This window comes from Silene latifolia, chromosome 9, assembly GCF_048544455.1.
Source record: "Silene latifolia isolate original U9 population chromosome 9, ASM4854445v1, whole genome shotgun sequence".
Taxonomy (NCBI): domain Eukaryota; kingdom Viridiplantae; phylum Streptophyta; class Magnoliopsida; order Caryophyllales; family Caryophyllaceae; genus Silene; species Silene latifolia.
In genome coordinates this window covers 68,674,618-68,698,797 of record NC_133534.1, presented here as the reverse complement: position 1 = coordinate 68,698,797, position 24,180 = coordinate 68,674,618, and positions in this window count along the sequence as shown.

Below are 24,180 nucleotides of genomic sequence, written 5' to 3'. Positions count from 1 at the left end.
AATGTAACATTTTATTGTCAACTGATCCACATTTATCGGTAATGATTGGCTGACTAGAGTTTGACATTACTGTCGTACGACGGTGGTGATCAGTTGACCCCTTAAGGTCATATCTTTATGGAATACGGTCTTAATTGATTATTTAATTAATCGTATGTGGATACGAGTTAATTACTACCTTAAAATTGGAAATGATTTTTATGAGTAAGTTGACGGTCTTATTGTAATTGGATTAAATAAGACTCCATCTAAGTAATCGAATTGTTTTTTTACTTAGAATTGTTTATTGTTTATGAAACAATTGAGACGGGAATGAACGGTCCATCTAAATTACAAGACGTTGTAATTTATATTAAAGTGACAATTTTTATAAGATAGTAATTAAGAATTACTAGTGAAATTATTTAATTGTATCATTTTTGTGTATTATGAATTTTAAGGAGTTAAAATTGCATAATTACATAACGGGTCATGTAATATGTAACATATGTGACATGTGACAATATTACAAATAACAAAGATAAAATGGAAACCATTTTATCCATTTGGACCGAAAATGGAGGGTACCATAGATATTGGGTGTTCTTTTTAAGAGAAAATAGGTTATGATTAAGAAAACCTATTAATACCCTAGTCTAGCTTGCTACATACATTGTGAAGACAAATTGTAGCAAAAGATGAGCAAGGAGTGGGCACTCTAACCCACTCCATTACCGGCCCCCCTCCACTCTTTAATGAGAAAGAGTTTTCTCATTTTATTATCATTCCACATGAAAAACTTATCTCTCTACTCCTTTTCTCTACTATTTTTCTAGAGAAATAAAGTTCAAAAAAAATTCCTTTCCATACTAATATTTCTTACATATTACTAGTTGTAGTAATATCTATGTTAGTTATTTTTAAGGAGCTAATACATAATTTCTAGTAACAAAATTGGTATTAGCAATAAGATTGGTTCCTTGATACAAATCCATGAGGAGAGATTCTACTCTTGAATCTTGTTCATCCATTAGTAAAGCTCAAGAACTAAGTAAGGTAGGAGACCTTACTAGTGCCCATATAGCCGAAAATACAATTGTAAGGAACCGTTTTTTCTTCACTCTTGTATTTGTTTTTCATGCATAAGATCCTTAAGTTTTTATGACTAAAACTTTAAACTAAAATATGTGATATGTAAAATATGATTTCTTACATGAGGTGTGTACAGATGCTTCAAAGAACGGGTTGGGTTGTGTGTTGATGCAGAATGGGAAGGTCATTGCCTATGCTTCTAGGCAATTGAAACCTTATGAGGAGAACTATCCGACGTATGATCTGGAGTTGGTTGCAGTTGTGTTTGCTCTCAATATTTGGAGGCACTATCTTTATAGGGCGACCTTTAAGGTGTTTTCTGATCACAAGAGTCTAAAGTACATCTTTACTCAAAAGGAACTGAACATGAGACAGAGGAGGTGGATGGAGCTTATAGGGGATTATGACATGGATATTATATACCATGAAGGGAAAGCAAATGTGGTTGATGATGTGTTGAGCAGGAAGAGTGTGCATTCTTTATGCACAACTATGTCTTTGATGAGGTTGAGAGATGAGGTAGGTAAGATGGGGATTCATGTTATTCAAAAAGGGGATGCAAAAGGAGACTTGACAGTGAAGCCGGATATTTATGATGAAATTCGTAAGAAGCAGGCTCTTGTTTCTAAGATTCAGGAGTGGAGGGCTGGAGTGGAGAAAGGGACAGTGTCCCGGTTCTCTATTCATCTGATGGGAGTGTTCGGTTTGATGGGAGATGGTGTGTGCCTAAGGATGAAGAGTTGAAAAAGATAATCATGACGGAGGCTCATTACACACCGTATTCAGTGCATCCGGGTGGTGACAAGCTTTATAGAGATATGAAGAAGACTTTCTGGTGGTCTGGGATGAAAAGGGAGACAGCTGAGTTTGTGGCTAGATGTTTGACATGTCAGAGGGTTAAGGGGGAGCAGCGACGACCACAAGGTAAGATTCAATCTCTTTAGGTACCTGAGTGGAAATGGGAGTCTATCTCTATGGATTTCATAGTGGGTTTACCGAGGAGCCAACAAGGTAATTGTAGCACCCCCTTCTTACCCGGCCAAGGTAATTGGGAGATGTTACCTTCTCGGTTTCCCGAGGCAGTGAATCAGAGATACAATAAAGAAACATTTATTATAAATGACAGGTTTAGTGATTACAAACCATTAACTAATGAATAAAATACAACTCATGGTTACTACACTCATCTAACTAACTATACTCGTCTTGTGACACAATAAGCTCGTCCCGTCTCCCGCGTACTATCCAAACCATCTGTACCTAACCTGCTCCCCATATGACCAATGGATATCATATGGATCGACACCGGCCACCCCAAAAAAGACAGGTGACAAATACACAGACACAACAAACGTCAATTTCAATAAACAAATAAAGTGCGACACGACTCAAGTGTGAGAATATGCAACATGACTACTAATATGAATAAACCACTATCAACAACCACCACCACGGTATCAAGACACACCCAGACATACCGACAACCACACTGATACTGGGACACGCTCAGACATACCGATAACCACACTGGTACCGGGACACGCCCAGACATACCGATAATCACAAATAGGTACCGGGACACGCCCAGACGTACCGGGTCCGGAAGCCAACCGGATCCCCTGCCAGACGTCGTGTCTCAACCACACGTGTCCCTCCAAACTCAAGCCATTAATGTGCACATCCCTCTTGGAGTGGGAAGCTCCAAGAGGCGACTCAAGCGTAAGATGGTCTCCCAACCATCTTACGTCTCCTCAATAACAAGAGTCACCACCAACAATTATCAACCATCACAATATCGTTAAATGCATCACAATATGCCAATACGCTCGTCTCATAATGATTATGCATAACTCTTACCAATTAATTACCTTTTTCTCAAACATCATGAATACCAATTAACCACATGACACAATATAATCCCAACAACATAAAAAACTCACCAAATCCTCAACATTTCCATATGGTACAAATCCAACTCTTAATATGCAAATTATGGAAAAGACATGAAATTTGCACACACATTATTGAAACCGAGTAGGATTAACCTAACTTTTAGCATACTCCATAAGCTAATCCAAGACAACATGAATCCATCTCATAAAACTGTCTCATCCTACAATAATCACATAATAACTATCATAATACATTCTAATCTATTATACAATACAAAACCCCTTATTATTACCCATTAATTACCCATTTAACATATACTAATTACTAATTAACTACCTATAACAAAACCCCCAATTTCTAGGGTTCATACTAAATAAAATGGGTAGATCTATACTTACAAATCAAGAGGAAGGAAGGAGGAAGGTGAGAAATCCACTAAAACAAGCTTGAATCCTCTAATATGGTGTTTGTGAGGGTTTTAGAGAGAAGGGAGAGAGTTTAAAGTGATAAGGAAGAAGATAGAAATGAAACAGAAGAAAGAGGGTTTGCGGGTTTAAAACCCATCTGACCAGCATGCACTCGACCGAGTACCGAGTCCACTCGGTTGAGTGAAACTCACTCGGTCGAGTGAAACTCACTCGGTCGAGTACAACGCAGCTCTCAACAATGATCAGTTTTTGTAAAACAGTTATATCTCACCCGTTTCTTAGTCGTTTTGGGCGTGTGACCTACCGTTGGAGTCGTAAGAGAACAAGCTATCACCTCCAATTAGAATCACATCAATAGCATTTCTAAATCTCAAGTTATGACAGTTTTAAGACGACCCTTCTATAAGCGGACATTATAACAACTCCACTAAGTCTAGAATTGGTTATACTCGGTCCACTCGGTCTACTCGGTCGAATGAACGCCTTAGAAACTGCGAGATATTACAATCTTCCTTCCTTAAAAAGAACTTCGACCCCGAAGTTCACCTCACTCTCTCCTTTCCTCAAGTCTCTTCAAGTCTCATCACCGATTCTCATGTACTCTCTCGCACCTCACGTGTCTATCAACCGTATACGCTCTTTCATAACATTACACTCATCCCAAGTTCTTATTCAAACCTCATTACTTTCTCACATTCCGTACTTTCTCATTCCTAAATTTCCGAATTATTACATCCACTCCCCCTAAAAGAGAACTTCGACCTGAAGTTCGACTATCCAACCTCAAAATGTGGTCTCTTATACTCGTTACTAAATTCCACATATGGCTATGATCCAGGTTCCATGCTCTAGTCCCACTCTAGAAGCCTCTTTAAGGGGCCCCCCACCTACAAGCCTCAAAAAGGTCAAGCGCCAGGTCAGACCCACGATTCCCATCTATAATCCCATAACTAATTCCCAACTCAAGTCTGTTATAAGTATACGTATCTATTACGGTGTATAACTCGATTATTATTACATATCTATATCACGTCAAATCTCATGCTTTTACATGTATGCACATCAATCACGAATATGCGGACTACAAGAAATACTTAAATAATGCAAAATTACTCGTTATGTGACTCAACAATGCTCAACATTCCCATTTCTGGACATCATGCCACGCATATACCACGTCAAATCCACAACATGATCACACATGTGTTTCAATATCCATTCCCATCCATTCTCAACACTTCCACTCATACGGAAGACCACAATCACTATCATGCAATGACCACTATGTGACGCATAACTTGCACTTTCATCTTACTTGTACACAATAAAATCACCTCAATTAACACAAAACCAAACAAGATTATCATATCATTCTTGTCATCCAATTACACATGTCAATTAACAAATTTCATGTAAATTTCACTCTTAAATAGCAAAAGCCACATAATACGGTCAAACGTAAACAATTTACTAGGTCTCACCCCATATGGGATCAACATGTTCATTCGATATCACCCTGTAGATACCCAGTATCTGCTGAGACTCCAACAAACACCCGATGATTATCGGACTATAACATGTTTTGGAATCGCGGCATTTGATCGACAGTTTGTGTACAACTTTACGTCGGAAAACTTAAAACGATTTCGAAAATAAAACATTTCAAAAATACTTGGAGTGTTTAATGCACGACGACGGGGTCGCAATGACACTAAATAGAGTCAAAACCGACACCGGACCAAAAACCGACTCAAAAATTCAAATCCCGACTCCAACAACGAGTCAAACCGAGTCAACCACAAAAAACAAACCATTTCAAACCTTCGATGTTAAGGTTTCCTGGAATCTTACATAGTCAAATATCAAACATGTTCATCCAAAACCTAGGATAGAACAAATCATGATTGCACTTTTGTGAAAGTGACAGGACAACTCGAAGAACCGCGACGTGGCTCGCGCCTCTTTGAGCAGCCCAGGTAGCCACGTCGCTCAAAACTCACACAACCACTCATTTCCCTATAAATACCCCTCAAATGCCCCCATTTGAGAACTTACGAGAGTGTCCGCCCCCTCTTTTCTCCCTTAAAATTCTCGACTCGACTTCTTAAGTCACAATCCGACGCGTATTTACGACCTACCGATCGTAAATACAAGCCTTACACATTGTTTGGTACCGTCATCGTGCATTAAATCACTTGACCGACCACTTCGACCACTACACCGTCACTAATCTTAAAACACTCTTTTTACTTACCAAAATTGTTTTAAAGCGAGTTTTTTCCGACCAAACGAGTTGTTACACTTACGTCGGTCACTCGCCATAACCAAACATGTAAGTATGAGGGTGTAAAAATCCTTCTTTTATCATGTTTTTATTTGTTTCATGACTACAACATGCTAAAACATGCATAACATGAACCAAAACATGGAATAAACGAGCCAAAACTGATTTTTGGCCTGAGACAGAAGCCCCTTGGTTCGCCGGCTTGCCCGCGCCTCAATGGGGTGTCCAGGTTAGAACTCAACCGTGTTTGTTCTCGTCATTTCCCTTTAATTCATTTTCATATTTACAATCGGTTTTTACTATTTCAAATATTTTCGAACCTTTTTGTTTCATTTTATTTGTTTTAACCATAAAAGATTTTTCACCCTTGGTTCCTCATACCATGACGGTTAAATCCGTGTTTCGGTGATAATATTTTGTTAATAACATTTAAAAGGTATTTAAAGCCTTTTATTTCATTTCTTTACATTTTGGGAGGTATTTTAAAGCCTTTCATCATTTCTTTACATATTCAAAATAAACATATTAGTCACCAACACAAAGTCATCCTTGGTTCCACATACCATGCCGGATTTTAACCCGGGTACGATGATGAGTATTGAATAATTATATTCAAATGAACTTAAAATAATTAGTTCATAATTATTTTCAAAACTATTCATGTCAAGCTTGTCAAGTCGAACTCGACACCGAATATCATCAAAATAATGATGATTATTCGAGTCTCGTTCCTCAAATCAACAAATGCGGTATAAACGACCCCCTCAAACCAAATCGGGTCAAATACCCATTTTTCAATACCTTTTATAAACGTTTTTCAAAAGGTCAGAACACGGCATATCACCGTAGGTTGACCCGCGCCTGAAACAGGCCTTTCAATTCTCATTTTCAAAACCAGGGGAGGCCCCTTACACCGCCGGCTAGCTCGCGCCTCATGTAGCCGTCTGGTACAGGGCCTGTTCCCTTTCCAGCATTAGTCTAGGACGATCCCGACTCCGTTTAGCCCGGATATAGGACGGATCAGATGACTATTTGCTTATTCAAAATCATATTTGCAAAATGCTTTACTAAGACAAATGGATCACGTTATGCACCATAAACCTAATACGGTAAATGGATGTTTAATTTCCGTCTTGCATGCAAATCAACCATAAATCCAACTCGACATCTTATACTTGATACTTGGATTAAATCAACCGACTTAGAAAGCTCTCACATGTTAGGTTTAAATTATTGGATGCGCATTCATGCATTTAAACCGTTTTATCAACTGTTGCATTCAACCAACCAAGATCGATCGAGAGGCTCGCTACATGGGCGGGATTGGGTGTCAGATTAAAGGGCTTCCTAATACGTACCTTCACCTCTTACTCAGAAACTTTGGATAGTGGACGACCTTATCCAGGGCGTACGAGAGTCATTCTAGAGATAGGATGCTAAAGAGGGACGATTTCCTTATCTTTAGTACCTATGTCAAACGTTGCTTTGTGCTTCGATTTGACTGAGGTATAAAGTGGATTTCGAACGGGTTCCAAGCATCCCACAAATGCTTGGTGGCGACTCCGAACATCTCTAATCATTTCGAGACCCTTACCGAGACGAAACCGACCGATCTAAAACGATCTGGTCGAAAGCATTTTTACGCCGCCGAGCGTGGCTTTCAAAAGACCGCTGTATGTCCACAGATCGGCTGGGCCTGCAGGTGGCTACGTCCACAGATTTGGCGACTCCGCTGGGGAAAACTAGGACACTTACGTCTTTGTGATCCTAGATGGTGAGACTCGAACGAGGTCTTGGTTGGAATGCATTAATTGATATTACGGTCACGGTCGGGTTCCCTGTCCGGGCCCACAACCTAACCTTTATCGACCAATTGGCTCGTCTCGTCGGCGCGAGTTTTCTCATCCCCGCGTTTCGAATCCCGATTGAGTCAAGCATACCATTGACGTTACACATTTCTATTTCGTCAAAGAGCTTTCATCACTTTCGAGCACGAGGCTAGGGCACCCTCCTTAAACATTTTGTTTGGATTGGTATCCCTCTCGAAAATCGGGGTTTGATTGCTTGGTGTGTAACCCGCCCTTCTAAGCCAAAACCCGTGTCAGCATAATATAATGAACTGTGAGTGCTTATGTGCTACTTGATCATAAGTCCTTCCGTGTCATTTTCAAACTTCCAAAATCACCCTTTTGCGCCGTTATAATGGCCGTTTCAAACCTCGGTCTTTCGCCGACCGTTGCACGCCTTTCTAGGCCATCGTAATAACGATTTTCAAACCCGGTTTTTATAACAATTTTAACACGCCTTTCTAGGTCGTCATAATGACGATTTTCAAACCCGGTTTTTATAACCATTTCAGCACGCCTTTCTAGGCCGTCATAATGACGATTTTCAAACCCGGTTTTTATAACCATTTCAACACACCTTTCTAGGCCGTCGTAATGACGATTTTCAAACCCGTTTTTTATAACCATTTCAAACACGCCTTTCTAGGCCGTCGTAATGACAATTTTCAAACTCGGTTTTTTACAACCATTTCAAATCACCTTTTCATGCCGTTATAATCGCCGCGTCTAGACAAGGATTTTAACCCGTCTCGCGCCAACAATGGCTCTTTCAAAACCCGAGAAAAGCACACACCCTTTTCTCGAGACACTTTAGAGATCCCGAGGACCATGCACCGTCCCCGAGACCTCTTCAAACATTTCAAACTCGATTTTCAAAACATACAATTTTGAATTTCAAAAACCGTCTTGGGAGACAATGCACTGTTTTCCGAGCCGATTCAAACTCAAAATTGTCTTTTGCAAATAAACATAAGACGACCCTTTCAACTGACCAACTTACGGAGATCTATATCTTCGGAAGCCGTCCGTAAAGCGACGAATGAATCTTTTTGAAAATTTCTTTTTTCGAAAACTTCAGTCCACCATTCCAATTCCGCCTCGTGTCTATCGAGTCGAAGCAAACGTACTTATGGGTCTTTACTTATGAGTCGTCCCACCACGAGACCCGTCCAATGGCGTCGCGCCGTTATGCTGGACACGTGTTAAAAGTTCGGTCAACACCGTCACGTCATAAATCGAGTCAGCACCGAGGGACCACACACGATCACCCTCGTCTTTTTGAGTCTGATCTTTGTCTCGTCCTTGTGTTGTCTGCGTTCAGTCTTTGAACCTTGTCAGATTGAGTTGTAATGTGAGCCGTTTTTCTGCCTCAGAGCCATGGCCCCGTCTTCAACTTCGTCTGTCAACAACAACAACAACAACAATGATAACAACAGAGATGTCACGACTAATCAGCTAGCCAGCCTGCTCACCGCTATAAAGGTCACCCTGGATCGCGTCGAGACCCGTATCGACGCCCTGGAAAACAAAGAAGCTGGAGAACATAATACTCCACCTCTGACTGAAACTAAGAAGAGGCTAAAGCTCTTGGAAGAACAGCTCCTGGCCCGGGGTAACAATATCCATCTTGAGAACAACCGAAGGTTCGAACCTGTTGAGGATCAATTACCTGACAACTTTACCCTAACTGATGTACCTAAGTTCAAAGGAGTGGAGGACCCGCTCAATCATATCCGTGCCTTTAAAGACTACATGGCCATTAAAGGGGTCAAACAGGAACTTTTCACCCGGATCTTTCCGTCCTCGGTGGAACCGATCCCTCGTCAGTGGTATTACTCCCTTGATCCGAAAAACCTTACTACTTGGGATGAGGTCGCAGTTGAATTGGCCAAACAATACGCTAACAATGTTGAAATCCAAGCCAATACCCGTACCCTTGAGGTCCTAACCCAGAACGACAAGTAGGGATTCACCGAGTTCTTAACCCGTTGGAGGAGGGTAAGTACTCAGGTGGTCAGCAAGCCGAGTGAATCAACTTTGGTGGAAAAGTTCGTCAACAATCTCCGCCTAGTGTATGCCAACTTACTGAGGTATCAAAATATTAAGAACTTCCAGGATCTGCAAATTCTGGGGACACGCATTGAAGATGACCTCTGAAAGGGTGTCTTGGCCAAGACCACTGGCAGAGGCTACCAGGGATCCACCTCAATCGGATCTCGCCCTTATGGTCAAACAAACAAAATCGATGAGGTCAACCTCATTGAACCATCTGCTAAGAGAGCTGAGCGCCCCCAGAGAGTGTTCACTAATATAGGGTCAACTTACGCAAGTGCTCTGAAGAGGCTCATGGACCAAGGAAAGTTACAACCAATCGGACCCACCCCGGATCCGACCGATGCTAAGAAATCCCGCTTCTGGAACCCCAATGCCTATTGTTAGTATCATCAAGGGAAGGGGCATGATACTGAAACCTGCTTCAAACTCAAGCACATCATCCAAGACATGATTGAGAAAGGAGAATTGCCTTTACCCCTACCGACTAAGCCAAACAACAAAACAAATCCTCTGGGAATCTACGCCATCTCCAACGATGAGCCAACTCTGGACTGCTCGCAGCTCATCCTGCCAGTTGATGATGAGGTGAATGCCTTGGAGAAAGATCCCTCGGACGGGATATTCGTGTTCAGTGCCGCCACTATGCTCACCATATTTTAACAGGTTGAGGAAGCCATAGCCAGCCTCTCCAAGAGGATCACCCGACTTGACGATGCCTACCGCCGGCTTATCTTCAATCCTCCACCACCACGCCCGAGGGAGAGTCCCCCGAGCGCCCAAAACTACCCTTACCGGGATGGATTGCTCCCGCGACCATTCTGGCATGCACCTCACAATAATCATCCTCATAATAATCATCCTCACAATAATCACCCTCACAATAATCAAACCCACAAAAACTACCCTCACAAAAATTACCCCCACAAAAATATCACTCACAAAAACTGCCCACCAAGAAATACCTCTCCAAGGTGCCTTCGAGATCCTGAAATCAACGGCATTTGGAGAGACGACGTTGAAGATGTCCACCTTGTCCCAGAGAAAGAGAAACGGGTGAAAGAGATCGGTCACCTTACCTGATCTGGACGCCCCTATTAGAACCCTAACAATCCAACGGTCGTTCCAACAACAAACGACCAAGTTGTCCCGGAAGTAGACACTCAACCAAAGGCTCCTGAGAATTCAATCCTCAAACAGCTTCAGAAGGCAAAAGCCGAGATCGCGATCTGGTAACTGATCGTGACATCCTTTGAACATCGACAGGCTTTGCTACAAGCCTTGGGAAAACTAAATGTGCCCTCAACTTCTTCCCCTGAAGAAATAGTGGCACATATGACGAGGGACGCCCCTGACTTGAACAAACCAGTCGTCTTTTCCGACGAAGATATCTCTCCCTTCGGAGCCAATCATAACCTTGCCCTGTCCATTACCGTACAATGTCTCAAGAAGAATGTACCCGTGGTCCTTGTGGATGATGGATCCGCGGTGAATGTCATTCCCCTCAAGACTGCTCACAAGCTGGGTATTAAGGAAGCTGATTTGGTCCCGACAAACCAAGGAGTACGCGCCTACGACGGCACTCGTCGCAAGGTCGCAGGGCTTATCACTCTGGCTATCGCAACCGGACCACTGGAAAGGCAAACCAGTTTTCAGGTGGTCAACATCGACGCCTCTTTCAATATGCTCCTGGGACGTCCCCGGATTCACGTCGTCAAGGCAGTTACCTCGACTCTCCACCAGAAAATCAGGGTCCCCTTCAACGGGAAAACAATCACAATTCTTGCTTCCCCGATCAAAGCCGTCATGAGAAAGGGAATAGCCTCCCAGACCATTGAGGAAGATGATAATGAAATGTGGGGATTCCAAGCTGTGAATGCCATAACTGATGAATCAACACCCTTTAATTGTGACCCGTTTGCCAACCTCACAGTCAACCACATCATGATGCGCCAGGGTTACTTCCCGGGTTTGCCCCTCAACCCACTGAAGAGCACCTTACCTCCCTTGAAACAGGCTAAGATCCCCAATATTCCCTTCGGACTAGGCTATGAACCTACCAATGAAGATATCCAGGAGATGAACCTCCTAGTTCGAAAACGCAAGAAGCACGGAGTTATCCTCCGTCCCTATCATCTGACCCTCAACTGATACTTTGTTCCCGAGCGAGAATCAGAGCTCTACCATGGCTTTCCGGAGCCGATCTATGACTCTGTGGCCAAGGCCAGATACCCGGGTGTGGAAGTCTTCCAGGACTGCTACTTCATCCCCGGCAACACCGAAACTGCATCAACCGAGTCTAAACAGTCGTCATGCCTCGATGGACAAGCTGTCACTCTCCTCTTTGGAGAGGATAACATCAAACACCTCGACAATGAGGACATCATCAACATCGCCCTGAAGGAAAATCAGTTTGACCCAACTGCCTTGATCTCCGACACTGACCCGGAGAAAGCTACACATGGCTGGAGGAAGACCGTCAAGTGGACAGATCGCCAAGGCCGCATTCTCAAGATCACAGCTGGAGAAGGCCATATGTTCAAAGAGGGAAGTGGAGAAGAATCTGAATCTGAGTCTGAGTCGGAGTCAGAGTCTGTCGTAGCTCCTAAGACTCCTGATGTCCTAGTCAAGGTCCCCTTCCCGCTATTTTATCACAAGGTCGTGGCTGATTCGGAGGCTAAGTCTACTAGGGTCACCCCCCAGTCCCATGAAAGGTGACAACCTGGAGCCTGTTCCGGGGGCCACCTCCTCTGCTGTGTCGCCTCTGACTGACCAAGAGATGTCTGTCCTCTCCGAGCTTTTCGCTCGTGTCAACTTAATGAACGCTAAGTTTGCTTATGACTCGTCTCAATTTAACTGCAATGCAATTCTGAATGACTATGAGGAATTTGACTTGAGTGACTACGCACCTCACTTGGTCAAAGAACTTGACAAACGGGAAATCAGAACCCCCATCATTGAGGAGACCGAGCCTATTAACGTGGGAACCGACAACACACCTCAAGAACTTAGGATAGGGACAACCCTGGACCCCTCGGAAAGACAACAGATCATTGACCTCCCCCACGAATACAAGGACATGTCCGCCTGGTCCTACAGACATATGCCTGGGATTGACAGAGAAATTGCAGAGCACCGGATACCCATTAAGCCCGGAGCTAAACCCGTGAAGCAAAAGCTACGCCGGATGCGCCCTGAATGGGCCCAGAAAATCAAGGAAGAAGTAGATAAACAGTTCAAGGCCGGTTTCATCAAAAGTGTCTGAATACTCTGACTGGGTGACCAACATTGTTCCTGTACCGAAGAAAGACGGGAGAATTCGGGTTTGCGTCGACTTCAGGGATCTAAACAAGGCGAGTCCAAAGGACGACTTCCCTTTGCCACATGTTGACATTCTGGTGGACAATACCGCCGAGCACGCTCTCCTATCATTCATGGATGGGTATGCTGGGTACAACCAGATTAAAATGGCTGAGGAAGACATGCACAAGACTGCGTTCACTACACAGTGGGGTACATACTACTACACGGTCATACCTTTCGATCTCATCAACGCCGGAGCTACCTATCAAAGAACCGCTACCACTCTCCTACATGACATGATGCACAAGGAGGTATAGGTGTATGTCGATGACATGATTGTCAAGTCAAGAGAACGGGACGGCCACATCAACACCCTTCGGAAATCCTTCGCTCGTCTGCGGAAGTATAACATGAGACTAAATCCTCAGAAGTGTGAATTCGGGGTCACCTCCGGAAAACTCTTGGGACATGTCGTCAGCAAAAGAGGCATTGAGATTGATCCAACCAAAATCAAAGCCCTTTAACAAATGCCTCGGCCTAGGAACGAGAAGGAGATTCGGGGATTTCTCGGTCAGGTTCAATACATCAGCCGCTTCATTGCCAAGCTCACCATGATTTGTGAACCAATGTTCAAGAAGCTTCGTGCCTCTGATCACACTGATTGGGACGACGACTGCCAAAAATCCTGCGACAGGATAAAGGAAATCATATCCAAACCTCCTGTCCTCATGCCACCTCAACCGGGGATTCCTTTATCCTTATACCTGACTGTTACAGACACAGCCATGGGAGCTATGCTAGCACAAACAGTCGACGGCGAAGAACGAGCCATCTACTACATCAGCAAAAAGTTCATTGAGTACGAGACAAGGTACACCCAGATGGAAAAGACATGCCTTACCCTAGTATGGTCAACAAAGAAGCTGCGGCATTACATGCTCAGCTACACAGTCCACATCTACTCCAAGATGGACCCGGTTAAATATATCTTCGAAAAACCCGTACTAAACGGAAGGCTGTCTAGGTGGACACTCATGCTGTCCGAGTTTGATCTCAAGTTTGTACCCCTCAAGGTTATCAAGTAAAGAGCAGTTGCCGATTTCCTAGCAGAGAATCCCGTCAACGAGGATCCAACGACCGACACATGGTCACTTCCTGACGAAGACATCCTTTGTGCCAATTCCGACGCATGGGACCTATACTTCGACGGTGCATCTAATCTGAGAGGCTTCTGGGTAGGAATCCTTCTAATATCACCGGAGGGAGAACATGTTCCGATCTCGGTCAAGCTGGACTTCGCCGTCACAAACAATGCCGCTGAATATGAAGCATGCCTCATCGGCCTACAAGAAGCCATCACACTTGGCATCAAGAGATTGAGGGTCCATGGTGATTCCTCGCTCATCATCAATCAGGTGTCCGGATCATGGAAAATCCGAAGTGACAGTTTACCGAGCAAAGATCAATCAAGAGGCTGAGTTCTTCGACCAAATCGACTATTTCCACTTGCCACGAGAGGAAAATCAATTTGCTGATGCCCTGGCAAAACTTGTCGCGCTCGTCAACATACCTGACGACATGACATCGATGCCCCTATGTGTCGAAAGAAGGAGCGAGCCAGCTCACATTTGTGCCATCAACGACGATGAGGAAAGCCATGATGAACCTTGGTACCAAGCCATCCTCAACTACAAAACCAAAAACGAATTCGCTCCCAATTCTGATCAAAGAGGACAAAAAGCCATCTGTTTACTTGCATCACAATTCGTGATAAACCAAAATCAACTCTACAAAAGAACACCCCAAGGAATTCTCCTCCTTTGCATTGACCATAACAAAGCCAAAAAAGTCATGGGAGAGGTCCACGACGAAGATTGTGGCCCTCACATGAGCGCAATGATGCTTACCCAAAAAATCATGCGGCTAGGTTACTACTGGACCACCATGGAAGCCGTTTGCCGTAACTACGTCAAGCATTGCCACAATTGCTAAATCTTTGCCAACATACAACACATACCGCCATCCCTTTTATACACAATGACCTCACCCTGGCTTTTCTCAACCTGGGGCATCGACATCATCGGGAAAGTCAACCCGGTAGGCACCAAGGGGCATTGTTTCGTCCTCGTTGCCATCGACTACTTCACCAAATTGGTGGAAGCGCAGTCATATGCAGTGTTGACCGCCAAGCAAGTGGCCAAGTTTATCAAAAACAACATCATCTGCAGATATGGGGTACCCCATGAGATCATCAGCGATCAAGGCTCTCACTTCCGGGCGGAAACTCAGGCCTTGCTGGACAAATACAAGATCAAACGACATCGATCATCCCCCTATCGTCCCCAAACCAACGGAGCGGTCGAGGCAGCTAACAAAAATCTTGTCACCATTATCAAGAAAATGCAAGACAACTACTGCGATTGGCCGAGCAAGCTCCCATTCGCACTCTGGGGATACCAAACCTCTATCCGAACACCGACAGGCGCCACGCCCTTCTACCTAGCATATGGCATGGAGGCGGTTCAACCGGTAGAGTTAGACGTCCCTTCTCTACGCATCCTACTGGAGAGTCAAGTCCCTGAGGCGGAATGGACCCGTCGAAGGTACGAGTAACTCACTCTTCTAGATGAACGGCGGCTCAACGCCTTGCACAACGTCCAGTTATACCAACGACGTATACAACGGGCATTCAACAAGAAGGTCAAACCCAGGAACATCCAGGAAGACGACTTGGTCCTCAAGTCAGTTCGTGCACTGCTACCCGTTGATCCGAGGGGAAAATTCAAACCCAACTAGGTCGGGCCATACCTGGTCAAGAAAATACTTTCGGGGGGCGCAGTGAAACTGAGTGACCTAGATGAGGAAGATTTTACAAACCCGACCGACCTAGACCAACTCAAGAAATACTACCCTTGAACCGTAACAACCAACGACCTAGCCTAGTTTTACAACTAACAACCACCTCAACCCTTTTCAAGTCAAGTTCCTCAACGCGTTCTGATTTGATATTGCATGTTTTATCGAGTCTAAGTTGCGGCACCTTACCCGTTTCGAATGTCCTTTGATCTGTCAAAGGCAACATCCATTTGTACTAAAACAAAAAACCCCTGAACTACGAGCATGGTTTGATTTCACATCTTCAGGTGGATACGTAGGCAGTCCCCCTTATGCATGAGGAATACAACCACAAAACCCAATCAAATCTACAAAACATTTCGAACTACGATCATGGTTTGATTTCACCTCTTCAGATAAATACGTAGGCAGTCCTTTCTTACACAAGAAGGATACAACCATCCCCATAATAAAAAAAAAAACAACCATCCCCATAATCAAAAACAAAACATCACCCACATACAAAACATCACCCCCATCAAAAAAGAAAGGGAAAAGCATCCCCTTTCCCACAAAATACAAAAATAAGCTTTTCTCCCTTCCTCACAAAAATACCACTTTCCCAAGTGCAAATGTTTAGGATAATTCAAATCGAATTGCCTTTACAAAATGGATGGGAGAAACAAGCGTTCACAATTTTCGACACGAGCAATCCCCTTATTTAATTAATAATGGGAGGGATTACAATTTCAACAACAAATAGAGCTCGACGAGTCTACAACTTGTCAAAGCCAAGGTGTCGACTAAAACACCTCACATAATAAAACTAGCACAAAACACACAATAACTAGCTAGTACAACATAATAAAAACTCACAACACTAATACAACATAATAATAAAGTGGGTAATGTAGGTCTTCACTCTTCCATTTTACCCTTGCCTTTTCCCTCGGGGTACATCTTCCCCTTGCTCTTCTTGTTGGCCCGTCTAGCATGGATTTCCTCCTCGGAACGGATCCTCAACGGATCTGAGATGGCGACGGCCTCCGGTCTAGCACAAGACCCCATGTTCGACCCGAAATGAGCCAATGCACGGCCCACCATGTTCTTGGGACCCGAGCTTCTCCTCTTTGGTGGTCTCATCACATCCGGGCTAGCTCCGTCAACATACTCCTCAAAGAAGGCACGGTTGGCCTTGCCAACCTCTCGATACTTCAAGTCGACAACCTCATCCTTACAGAATTTGGACCTCTCTTCCAAGGACGGAGCTCGTGACCACTTGACATAAGCGGGAGTCAGCCATGACGTGGTAACGGGGTTTGGTACCTCCCAAAGCGGCCGAGTGGCCCACCATCTTTCGAAGACCTCCACAAGCTCGGAGTTCCGAAATACATTCTCTTGGACAAGGGTATCTTGAGCGGGCACCTTTTGTTGACGCCCCATTTGCCTCATGAGCCTTTCGGGTAAATGAAGGAAGCAACCTTCAAACCCACCACCATAAAAGAACGAGGACTAGCACCCGAAGCGGGCAACCCCGTGAAGGACCTCAAATACCACCATGGCACCACCCAACGGACGTGAGGACCACCCTCCTCCGCCAATCTTGCGGCCCAATAAGCCTCGGTAGAAGCAAAACTATCCGAGTACAACTTCTTCCTCATGGTAAGGTGACGGAAGGAATAATAAGAAGGAGAATCAACCGGAGGCTCTACATACCTTAGCCTCTCCAATAGCCACACTTGAAGGATCCTTGGGGATCCGAACGAAGGAGCTTCTCCACAAGAGCCTTCCTTGTCCAAGGCTTGGATGATCTCGCCAAGCACCAACCACCATGGATCTCTACCATGCTCCATTTGCTCAACCACATCAATAAGGGTCATGCTACCATAACATTTTGGCCCCTCCTTCTTCAAAACGTCAACAAAGAGGTACACATGGACAAGGTAAAAGGCAAGATCCCTTCTCCTAGCCACCTCCGAAACATTGACATCTAATCGGTTTGAAAAGATGTTGATAAGAGCCAACATATCCACACCATGAGGAGCAAGGAGGAAGTTGACTTGACTCGTCGACAAACCCAACATGGAATGGAATTTCTCCTTATAGCACAACCGAGTAGGAGGAAACACTGGAACACAACCCGGCCACCCACCAATGGCTCCAACTTCTTCGGCAAGAGGACAAATTTCACCCTTCGGGAAAACGAAAACATGGTGTTTCGAATCCCAAAACCGAGAACATGCTTCGAGAAATGAGGGTTGCACCTTGACTTGACGGAGCACCAACAATTGATCAACTCCCATGCAAACGAGTTGATACTTTTCGGGAGGCGACAAATCCCGGCACCATTGTCGCAATGCATTCTCAAAAGCATCCATGAAATATTTTCGTGGAAGAAGAAGAAAAAGTTTTGTAGAGATGTTTTTGTGTTTCGGATGATGAAACAATGAAGCGCAAACATCACTACTTATACAAAAATGATCAGCGCGTTTTTCAGAAAAAGGGGAGAGCTGACATACATCGCCAGACAGCCCGCGCCTCTTTAGGCCTTCCCCAAGATTCCCTCATTTGACTTGTCTCTTTCAAGTTATGTTTCCTCCTGATACCTCAAACCTCCCGCCAGGATGCTCGCGCCTCTTTAGGATGATCCAGGACATTTTGTGTTTCCTCACACTCACATTTCCTTATTTTCGCGTTTTACGAAATCCGACACGGTTTCCATGACGCAGCTTTAAACATACGGATTTTTCTTTCTTTTTTAAGGGGGGAAGGGCTAGTCGCCCCGATCCGCGAAGGATCGTTTCCATGTCAATCAAAATTCCGAAAATTTTTCGCTTTTTCGCAATAAAAATCGAAAATAGATAACACGACATCAATTTTCCTCAAAATTCAAGCGCTCACAAATTCGAGTCTTGACCTCAAAAATCAAATATGCTCGTAAAAATATTTTCTAAAAATTCATCCCTGATGGTTTGAGTTTGAATTTTTTCGAGTCACAAATCAATTTCAACATTTCGATGCAATTTAATTCACGACACGAGTTAATTGCTCAATTTTCAAATTAATTCTTTTTATCTAAAGTGACGACTTGTCGCGGAATTTTCAAATATCATATCATTTCAAATTTCAAATTTTAACTTCAAGTCATCTTGGTTAATTTTTGTTTTTCAAACAAATGCTTTTACGTGTTTGCGTTTATGTATATGTGCTATCTGTTGCCTATTTTCTACACTAACGATGCAGGGATTAGTGCGAAACAGAAGGAGAATTGACAGCAGACAGCGCTCCTCCGAAACACAACACAAAAAAGCCAAAAATCACAAAATGAGCCACAATCCAAAAACACATATATACAAACCGCCTCACGCAAAATACATCGACACACGTTTGATGCAAACGACTGACCATACAAACAGGATCCAATACAGACATCTATCATACAGACACTGGCCTAAAACAACCATCTATCATACAGACACTGGCCTAAGACAACGAACTGGGGGCTATCCGCCACCTACCGAACTAAGCACTCTATATCCTCTCAAACGGAAAAGAAAGGGAGCAACACAAGAAACAGAGGAGCAACAAAGGTAGCAGAGGTGGTTACCATAACGGTAACACCTCGTTCCTGCTCCACGACAAAAAGGAAAATGATGCCTGGCAGACTTCGGACGACACGACAACTGAGGATCATAACTCAGCACATTACCCCGACGTTGACCTCCAATCAGCAGAATTCTAGAGTGAATGAGGACCATGACAACGGACACTACCCCGATGTTGGCCTCCAATCACCAGAATTTGACAACGATCAAAAGTGGCAACATGGAATAACACGCCCGTATTGAACCCCACTCATCGGTCATCCGAACCTCTGCAGACAACGACCAACGATCAATACCCGATCATTGGCCGGGCAAAGGCCACCAGGGAGAAACACAACCAAGCCTGTAACAATAAAACAGTCGCCTCTCCTTCTCCAGGATCATCCTCCTCCTCCAATGCCTCAACAACGGACCCCATAGGTCCCAAATGGTCCCCTGCGATCAAGGTTAAACAAAAAAAAACGTCAGCCGAAATTTCGGCATTATGACGGCGTAAATCGGACAAACCCAAAACAAACAAACAACCTGCAAAGCAAAGCAAGGGCAACCCCGCCAAAATCCAACCAAACAAAACAAAAACAATTCACAAAAACACACAAAAAACGACTCGCTCCTCTTTTCAAACAAAAGACGAGTCAAAACAACCACAGCAAAAAACACGGCACCCCAAGACCCACACGAGGTCCGCCAACGAACCAAAATGCATTCCCAGTGCAATGAAAAAAATTTCTACGGCTCAAAAAGGCGATTTATACGCCGATTTGAACGCAAACTGGTCAAAAATTCAAAAACGACCGCAAAAGGCAAACGTGATTTTATCACGCCTCAAGGTGACCTAAACTACCAATAAGGTCCATTTCAAGGCAAACTGACTCAATATGAGCCCAAACAGGCGCTTATTTTGTCAGACATAAGACCGTCACAAAAGGCAAAAATTCCAATTTTGCCCACAATACCCAACAAAGGTCCATGATGGCAAATACGATCTTTCCCGACTACAATGCAACCTAGTTGGGACCATTATCCAAGCAAATAAACTTGGCATTGTGAGATGAGACGGTTTCTCCACCTCACTCACGTTTTTTAAGTATAGGGAGCGGGAACGGGGACCAAAATGCAAACTAAAAGCACCCCTATACTCCTAAACGGGTTTCTAAACTAATGCAATCATCAATTTCACTCGAAATGGGCTCAATCAAAAACGCCCAAATCAATTTTCTAGGGTAAAATTTTCGCCCTAATTCAATCTATCAAATGACCAACAAATTTAAATGGATTCAAGAGGAAATACATACCTTGAGATGACATTATGGTCGATAGCACGAATGGAAGTGAGCAAAGGTCCTTTAATGGCGGATTTTGTGTCGAAGGTTGGAGATGACGAAGGAATGGTATGCAACCAAACCTCGCGTCTTTTACAGAAACATAGGGAAGCCCCCTTGGTTCGCCAGGATGCTCGCGCCTAAACCAGGCCTCCCCTTGCTCTATTCAGCGAATTTTGGGCTTTGGCCCAATTTCACGTAATAAACTTCAAGTTTTCAATGACGATATTAAGGACCGTCATTTTCTCAAATACAAAAAAACAAATAGTGAAAATATAAATTCACTATTTTCCTTCAAATATTTCAAACAAACGGCGATCAAAACCGTCATTTTCCCTTCAAAAAAAAATAATAGTGAATATTCAAAATTCACTATTTCCTCAAAATTCAAACGACGGCAATCAAAACCGTCAATTTCAAAAAAAATAATAATGGTGAAATCAAAATTCACTATTTTCCTTCAAAAAAATTTTCAAAATAATAGTGAAAACTCAAATTCGCTATTTCTTCAAATTTCAAACGACGACAATTAAAACCGTCATTTTCAAAATAATAGTTGGAAATTAAATTCCGCTATTTCCCACACATGTCAACGGCGGCACATAAACCGTCACTTCAAACATAATAGTGAAGATTCCAAATTCACTATTTCCCACACATGTCAACGGCGGCATATAAACCGTCACTTCAAAAATAATAGTGAAGATTCCAAATTCACTATTTCCTTCAAATGTCAACGGCGGCACATAAACCGTCACTCCAAACGTGATAGCAAAATTCAAAATTGGCTATTTCTTTCAAAATTCGAACAGACGGCGATCAAAACCGCCACTTCAAATTCAAAAAACAATGAATAGTGAAGATTCTAAATTCACTATTCCTTCAAATGTCAACAGGGGGCTCCCTCGCCGAACCCGCTTATTTCAGAAATAGTGATAGTGAAAATTCGAATTCGCTATTTCCATGGCGGCATCATGAGTCCACTACTTTCAAAACAAGCCCATCCGACGCCACTATTCTCTCGGTCCATTAACCGACCGCCCCATGGCTGGCAAGCCTTACTACGCATCGCGGCTGGCGAGCCCTCCTCAGATACGCCCCATGGCTGGCGAGCCTTACTACGCATCGCGGCTGGCGAGCCCTCCTCAGATACGCCCCATGGCTGGCGAGCCTTACTACGCGTCGCGGCTCGCGGCTGGCGAGCCCTCCTTAGATACGCCCCATGGCTGGCGAGCCTTACTACGCGTCGCGGCTGGCGAGCCCTCCTCAAGTACGCACCACAGCTAGCGAGCCTTTATCCGCAAATATGCAAGGACGTATCCGAAGATGCCTCAGGTATGACACCTTCTTGTGGCTGGCGAGCCTTTGTACGTAGTCTAACAGACTTTAAATGACCCGCAGGGATAGTCGACAGACTCTAAACTGTTCCCGACGACAGGTCCTTGACTCGTACCCTCGAGTCGCCTTGGCGTCGCCCTTCCCGACGGCAGGTCCTTGGCCCGAATCCTTTCGAGCCGCCTCGACGTCGTTTGGGTCTCCAGGTTGTATTCTTCGATTGACCTGGGGGCTCTACTTTGACTTTTGCCCTGTCCAAGCCTCAGTCAAAGTGGGGGCTCAGAGATACCAAAGATCTGCTGAGACTCCAACAAACACCCGATGATTATCGGACTATAACATGTTTTGGAATCGCGGCGTTTGATCGACAGTTTGTGTACAACTTTACGTCGGAAAACTTAAAACGATTTCGAAAATAAAACATTTCAAAACATTTCAAAAATACTTGGAGTGTTTAATGCACGACGACGGGGTCGCAATGACACTAACTAGAGTCAAAACCGACACCGGACCAAAAACCGACTCAAAAATTCAAATCCCGACTCCAACAACGAGTCAAACCGAGTCAACCACAAAAAACAAACCATTTCAAACCTTCTATGTTAAGGTTTCCCGGAATCTTACATAGTCAAATATCAAACATGTTCATCCAAAACCTAGGATAGAACAAATCATGATTGCACTTTTGTGAAAGTGACAGGACAACTCGAAGAACCGCGACGTGGCTCGCGCCTTTTTGAGCAGCCCAGGTAGCCACGTCGCTCAAAACTCACACAACCACTCATTTCCCTATAAATACCCCTCAAATGCCCTCATTTGAGAACTTACGCGAGTGTCCGCCCCCTCTTTTCTCCCTTAAAATTCTGGACTCGACTTCTTAAGTCACAATCCGACGCGTATTTACGAACTACCGATCGTAAATACAAGCCTTACACATTTTTTGGTACCGTCATCGTGCATTAAATCACTTGACCGACCACTTCGACCACTACACCGTCACTAATCTTAAAACACTCTTTTTACTTACCAAAATTGTTTTAAAGCGAGTTTTTTCCGACCAAACGAGTTGTTACACTTACATGGGTCACTCGCCATAACCAAACATGTAAGTATGAGGGTGTAAAAATCCTTCTTTTATCATGTTTTTATTTGTTTCATGACTACAACATGCTAAAACATGCATAACATGAACCAAAACATGGAATAAACGAGCCAAAACTGATTTTCGGCCTGAGACAGAAGCCTCTTGGTTCGCCGGCTTGCCCGCGCCTCAATGGGGTGTCCAGGTCAGAACTCAACCGTGTTTGTTCTCGTCATTTCCCTTTAATTCATTTTCATATTTACAATCGGTTTTTACTATTTCAAATATTTTCGAACCTTTTTGTTTCATTTTATTTGTTTTAACCATAAAACATTTTTCACCCTTGGTTCCTCATACCATGACGGTTAAATCCGTGTTTCGATGATAATATTTGGTTAATAACATTTAAAAGGTATTTAAAGCCTTTTATTTCATTTCTTTACATTTTGGGAGGTATTTTAAAGCCTTTCATCATTTCTTTACATTTTCAAAATAAACATATTAGTCACCAACACAAAGTCATCCTTGGTTCCACATACCATGCCGGATTTTAACCCGGGTACGATGATGAGTATTGACTAATTATATTCAAATGAACTTAAAATAATTAGTTCATAATTATTTTCAAAACTATTCATGTCAAGCTTGTCAAGTTGAACTCGACACCGAATATCATCAAAATAATGATGATTATTCGAGTCTGATTAAAGGGCTTCCCAATACGTACCTTCACCTCTTACTCAGAAACTTTGGATAGTGGACGACCTTATCCAGGGCGTACGAGAGTCATTCTAGAGATAGGATGCTAAAGAGGGACGATTTCCTTATCTTTAGTACCTACGTCAAACGCTGCTTTGTGCTTCGATTTTACCGAGGTATAAAGTGGATTTCGAACGGGTTCCAAGCATCCCACAAATGCTTGGTGGCGACTCCGAACATCTCTAATCGTTTCGAGACCCTTACCGAGACGAAACCGACCGATCTAAAACGATCCGGTCGAAAGCATTTTTACGCCGCTGAGCATGGCTTTCAAAAGACCGATGTATGTCCACAGATCGGCTAGGCCTGCAGGTGGCTACGTCCACAAACCCAACCAATATAAATCACGAAAATACGGGTATACA